Raw genomic sequence first — 6901 nt, forward strand, 5'->3', positions numbered from 1 at the left:
CGTTTCTTCCGCGTATTTTCATGGTTCCCGAAATAGTCTTAAAAAAGATTCCGAGTCGCGTGCGAAATCTCTTCTTTGTATTAATTCAAGTAATAAAAAGAAAAAGAAAAGAAAAAGGAAAGAAAGAAATAAATATCCGAACGAATATGGCAAAGGATCATTTATTTTGACTCGCTAAATTACCTTTCGATGTTTTATTTAAACATATTTTCTTTTTTTTTTCTTTTGTAATTTTTAATTCATCTCGAAAATTGGTTGAATTCATTTTTCAAAAGTTATTTAACTCGTATCTCCTTTTTCTTCTTCTTCTTCTTCTTCCTTTTTTTTTTAATTGAAATATACAAAAAAATATATAGATCCTTTCCAAGAAATGATACAAATCGTTCCAGCAATAATTCAATATTTTTTTATCTGTCGTTTTACAATATTAACAACATTCTCATATATCTCTGTGTGTACATACTTCATAGATACTTTTTTGCTAATACAAAGAAAATATAAAAGAAGAAGAAGAAGAAGAAGAAGAAGATCCGTGCTTGTAATTGCTCTCGTGTTGTAACTTATTTCTCTCTCTCTCTCTCTCTCTCTTTTTCTATCTCTTTTTTTTTGTTATTTATTTTCTCATATTTTCACTCATAATCGCTTTGGCACGACACGTGCGCTCACGTTCATTTAATAAAAATATACAATAGAGTGATTAACACTTGAAGCAATTTAGATATCAATCTTCTCGTTACTCTCTCTCTCTCTCTCTCTCTCTCTTTCTCTGTCTTTCTTCCTTTTTTTTATTTATTTTTCTTTCTTTTCTCTTTACTCGTACTTTTCTAACGATTACATTTATCAACGAATTTTGTGTGTTGACTAACTCTCTCTCTCTCTCTCTCTCTCTTAAAAGATATTATATTTGTTCTATCCTCAACGAGAACTACCAAATTTCCAAAATGATGATCACGTGGAAGAATCCTTCTCCATCATTGGTACTCTTCTTCGGGTTCTTCGACGATGACCTTGAAGATGCGCCTCGTTAACTTTCACCATGGCAACGAAGGTGCCGACGAGGAACGGGATAGTCAATGTCATCCACGTTGCAACAACTTGATTAGTATTCTTTTCTAGCATTTCGAACAAATTCAATTTATTTTTGTCCTTAATTATTCGAAATAATAAATATGGAAGAAGAAGAAGAAGAAGAAGAAGGAGAAGGAGAAGAAAAGAAAAGAAATAAAATTGAATAGAATAAAAATCAAACACTGTGCCGAATATTTTATATTAATGCATAAATAAAATGCAGAAAACAAATAATAATAAGATTCGGGTTCATGAATCATCTTCGCGAAGAGTAAATAACATTTTGTTAATTGTTATTTGTTTCTTTTTTTGGAATTGTAGTCATGATTCGCAAACTTTCGATAGTCAGCAACGATAAGAAGGAGTATTTACGTAGAGACGATGACTGCACATGGTAGTTACAATGGATATCGTTTCACTTCGATACACGGTTTACATATCGATGCAATAACTATCGGTTGGAAGGTTGGTAAGTTCTCGAAACCTGTTACGTGTACTCTCGTGATGCATCTCCGTTTACGATAATGCACTAATGCGTACACGTAATATATATAAGTAAATCTACATACTGTGATGTATCCATTATAATCTGTTTATTCAATTAATTTTCTAATAAATAATCAATGGAGAAAAATATATATATAAAATACCGATCAATTTGTTTTGTATAATCATATTTAATCCGATTAAATGGATATCAATTTTGCGAATCAAATTCATCAAATTACAAATTTTAAAATGTAGTATAGTTGCAAAGAAATAGGATGAATGTTTATTCGCAAAAGGGGAAAAGGGGGAACGGGGGAAGGGGGGGGTAAATGTTATTTGCCAAAGGATTGAATTTAAACTACGAAACTTATAAATAATAATAATTCGTAATATTTTTCTCGTCGTATGTGTAATGTTACGTTACATGTTAATAAAAAAGGGGATAATTAATTAAAAGCAATTATGCGAACAGGATCGAAGTACCAGAGTTTCGATGGAATGCGAAAAGAGAGCGGGAGAACGGAGTTAGAGCAGATGGGATTAGATCGGTGATGATAGAGGAAAGAGAGAGTTAGTCTTAGTTGTGCGAGAGAGTTTCTGTACAGAAGCGGATGTAAATTGAAATAAGAGCAAAGAATTTTATCAACCAGAGAATTTTCGCTCTCTGTACCATGATCATTAAATTATTCTACATATATATATATTAGTTTGTAGATTGTCTAGATAATATGCAGATTAACTAGAGTGATCCGTTAAAGTATCGAAAATTATTTCATTTCTCAAATTATCTAGGTAATCTAGATAATCTGCACATTATCTACTAGATACTCGTTAAAGTGAAAATAAAATCTTTGGATGGAACAACAGTAATTTTTCTGTACGTTCAAATTAACATAATGTTATTTATTTATTTTTCTATATCTAAAGAATCAAATTAATATGATCAAATAATCAACAAATTAGTTGATAGAATTAATCGATTTAAAAACTATAATGGAAAAAAATCAAACGATTTAAAATATTATTACAATTAAGGAAATGAATTTGCAAAAAATAACACAAATTATGTTTAGTTATTAGAGCAATCTAAAGATCGGTGACACTTTGAATTACATAGCAATTGGGTTTTTACGATCAATTCGTTGTACATTTAGATTTACAGTCACATTATTTGCAACCCTGCTCAGTATCAAAGAATTGTTTTATTACTGTTTGACGTAAAAATATTTCTATAACAGGGACATCTTCTTTAACGATAATTTAACGATGCGGAAGCCGTTAATGTGTAAATTATTTAGATAAAATGCGGGAAACTCTTAATTCCGCACGTTTACGGAACAAATCAGTTAATCTGAAGATCAACTAGGTAATGTGCACATTAATGGCTTTCAAATTTTAATGGTAACATATATATATATATATATATATATATATATATATATATATTTATTTATTATTTGTTTTCTCTTCTAATGATCTACAAATTTGAGATACAAACGACATAACAACTCTTAACTCTTATCTCTTCGTAATTTCGGTTCATCGACACGGAACAAAATAATAAACATCTTTTATTAGCGTATTACGTTTCTCTTTTTCGTTTTCCTTCTTCTTCTTCTCATCTGTCCTTTCTTTTTCTTTACTTCTTTCTTTTTCTTTCCGTCCAACCAGGAAAGTAAAAAACATAAAAGGAAACTTTCTTGTGTGTTTGTTAACAAGGGGTATAATAAAATTATGCAAGAGACTCTCGAAGAATCACATAATCACGTGTAGGGGTCCATATAAATGATCTTGAATCCCGGTTGACCTCGATATTGTCAAGGTTGTATTATAGGGAACAACAAGGTGTTAACGATTCCGTTAGGACAATATTTTCCTACGTGTTTTTTTTCTTCTTTCTTTGTTAAAATAGATATCGAAGTCTTTGTCGACCTTGTAGTTATCAAGGTTCCTATTATTCTATAAACGTCGTGTGCACGCACTCACGGTTACGTTAGAAAAATGTTGTTTTTTTCTAGTTTTTCTATTTTTTCCTTCTTCTTTCCTCTTTTTTCTTTTTTTCTTTTTCTTTTCCTCCTTCATTTTTCTTTTTCTTTTTCTTTTCTCCTTATTTATTTTTAAATGAAAATTTTCTGAATCTCCGTTACGAGATGAATAATGATAAATGAATCGTTACGAGATAAGGATCGTTTCTCTTTGAGTAATGTAAACTTATTTGTATGTATGTACACACAGACGCGTATTTACATTGAACATATTTAAAACGATGCACGCGATGAACGCCAAGAAACGAAAAAAAAGGATGCAACTTTTAATAACATTTATTTTCAAATAATATTACAACGTGATCTTGTAATCATTTTTTTCTTTTTTTCAGTGAATTAATCAAATCATTATGATAATGATGTCGGTCTTTCAAGGATTATCGTTTGGTGTTACACGGTAAGGGAAAATTGAAGGGAAAAAAAAAAGACCCCAAAAAATTACTAAATGTCACCCACATCTTATGCAAATGAATATATATATATATATATATTATATATGTATAACCTTCGGTTAATAATATTATTCCTATAAATCCCATTCAAAATTAATATTCACGAATACGTAATTAAAAAATTGTAAAAAGGTTTTAATAATAAATATTTTGTTCTCGACTTTGGATTTATCGACTTTTGGATTTATTATTTTTCAATGATGATTTAATAAAATGTCACAAATTTTATTATGAATAATCGGAAAACGAAATAAAATATCGAGAATCAGATAATCCTTGTTGTGTCGTCATATAACTGTAAATTATTTTTCCCCTTATACGGAATTTGCACAACGAGTTTTGCGTTAGTTCTTAACAATGCAAAGTAGATTGCGTTTCAAAGGATCCGTGCGAAAGTTCGTAATAATTCTCTGGGAAATGAGAGAAGAAAAAGTGACTGATTCTAATGAACTCTACTGGATGATGAACTATTTCTTCCTCTTATATTTTTCTTCTATTTCTTTTATTTTTATATTCTCTCTCGAAAAATAAATCTCTTCGTTCAAAATATCGATTGGAAAACAAAAATATATTAATGTATAATTCCATTAAATATCTATTCTCAAAATTTACATATTCACATTTGACGATTACATCAATGAGAAGAGAAGTTCGTAGAACTTGTCCAATTAAAGAAATATCTCTCTCTTTCTCTCTATCGAAACGTTCGTATGAATAATAAATAATAATACTATTTTAAAGAATAAAAAATAATAATAATAATAATAATAATAATAATAATAATAAGATATAACGAAAACGAATGAATGAGAGGAGAATAAAAAAAAAGGAGAAAAGAAAAAGAAATAAAATAAAAAAAAATAAACGTTCACTTGCAACAAAAGTAAGTAGAGAGTTATTATTTGTACAATGCGATTACCACCACCATCGAAGAAGAGTCCACATCAACCAAATCGAATGAAACCTGAAGTATATTTACGCATGCAACAACGTAATACCTATACACACATAGGTTGTCCCCTGACATATGACACCACGCGATTATTCTGCAATTAATCTCACCGATTTTATCTTTTAAATCTTGAAACGTGTTGTACTTGCCGAGTAGGTTTGTAATATTGCGGAATCTTGAATTATTGCTACAAAGAAGTGACTGCTGCTGCTGCTCTGTGATTCTTCGAGAAAAATTCGACGTAACGGAAGCGAGAGTTCGGATCCAATCTTGCGTTATCAAAATTACAATCGAAGATAATCAAAATTGTTTAAATCGATAATAATAATAATAAATGTGACGTTAATAATTTACCGACAAATATTAAAATTCTTATAATATAATATAATGTAATAATTATAATATAGAGTAATATTTTTAAAATTATGTAACTGATATAATATAATCATTTTTTTATAATTCTTTTTTATTATTATTATTATTATTATTATTATTACGAACGATTAAGGATAATCGATCGTTCGTATTTGAAAAAATCAATTTCGATCGTTTATATGTTCAATTATTATTTGTTTTGTAGAATTCTACAGCTTCATTTGAAGCAAAACTTCAAAGTTGCGGTTCTTAAAATGCCATGTCACAACAATAAACATTGTTTCAGAAATAATGGTGCGAATTTGAAAAGAAGAATCTCGATAACACAGTTTCATTTCGTACCAACAGTTACGATCTTACGAAAGTTCAATCTTACTTACGATTCCTACTACGCGTTCTTTACTTTTTTGTCAAACACATTTTTTATATTATTCGCAAATTTGTTTGATACGCGTTATTGTTTTTATTCAAATTGTCGTTAGTTGATATAAAATTTGGGAGGTTAGTTATTTAAAGAAAAATTCAATTTAAACGAACACATGTATATATATATATATATTATATTATCGTTTAAAAAAAAACTTTCCTCGATTTTTCTGACCAACCCCTATTTTAAATAAATAACACAATAGGGAGTTCATTATGTTATTCGTCATAGTACACGAATAAAAGCGTGTAAATGACATCTGCTTTCTCCGAGATATCTACGAACGGGCGAAAGTTAACGACCTGTTTCATGAAACCTAGAGTAAATAAGAGTCAATGAGTTTCAAGTTCTTCCTTCCGTGACGTCGCGAAACGTGTTTCTTATTCGAAGAAAATAAATAAATATAAAGGAAAGAAAGAGAATACGAAAAAAAAAAAAGAAAAAAAAGTAAAATAATAATAAGAAAATGATCGTTCGTTATTAAACGAAATTAGCCTTTTCGCATTAACTCGCATGCCAATAATAATGAAACTAAAAACAATTTAAATTGATATCGAAGAAGAAGAAGAAGATATTTTTTTGACAACCCTGACATTAGCTTTAAGACAAAATCTTTAAGATCTTTGATATTTTTCCAGCTAAAAAAGAAAAAAAAAAAGAAAAAGTATAATTATCTACAAAGAATCACGTTGAATTGTAATAAACGCGTATGCAATACTATCTTACGTGGGTTAGAAACTTGCGATAATCCGTCGAATTTTCTTTCTCTTTTTGTTTTTTTTTTCTTTCTATTTTCTTTTTCTTCTTATCCTTCTTTATGGTTATAACGAAGGATTAACGATGAGAAAGATGTTGTTGAGTACCATGAAGATTTCGCAGACACGATTCTTCTTACAAGTCCTCTCGTGCAACTTCAATTCCTAAAACGGTTAGCTGAAAAAGAAAAAGAACAACAAAAAAAAAGGAAAAAAAGAAGAAAAAAGTAGAGGGAAAGATTATGAGGGAAAAGAGCAAGGATACGAGAAACGTACCCGACCATTCTTTCTTTTATTTCTTTCTCTTTCTTCGGAATTGACGACCTCGAGAAATGGGT

This window comes from Polistes fuscatus, unplaced genomic scaffold (assembly GCF_010416935.1).
Source record: "Polistes fuscatus isolate 324 unplaced genomic scaffold, CU_Pfus_HIC Scaffold4, whole genome shotgun sequence".
NCBI classification, from domain to species: domain Eukaryota; kingdom Metazoa; phylum Arthropoda; class Insecta; order Hymenoptera; family Vespidae; genus Polistes; species Polistes fuscatus.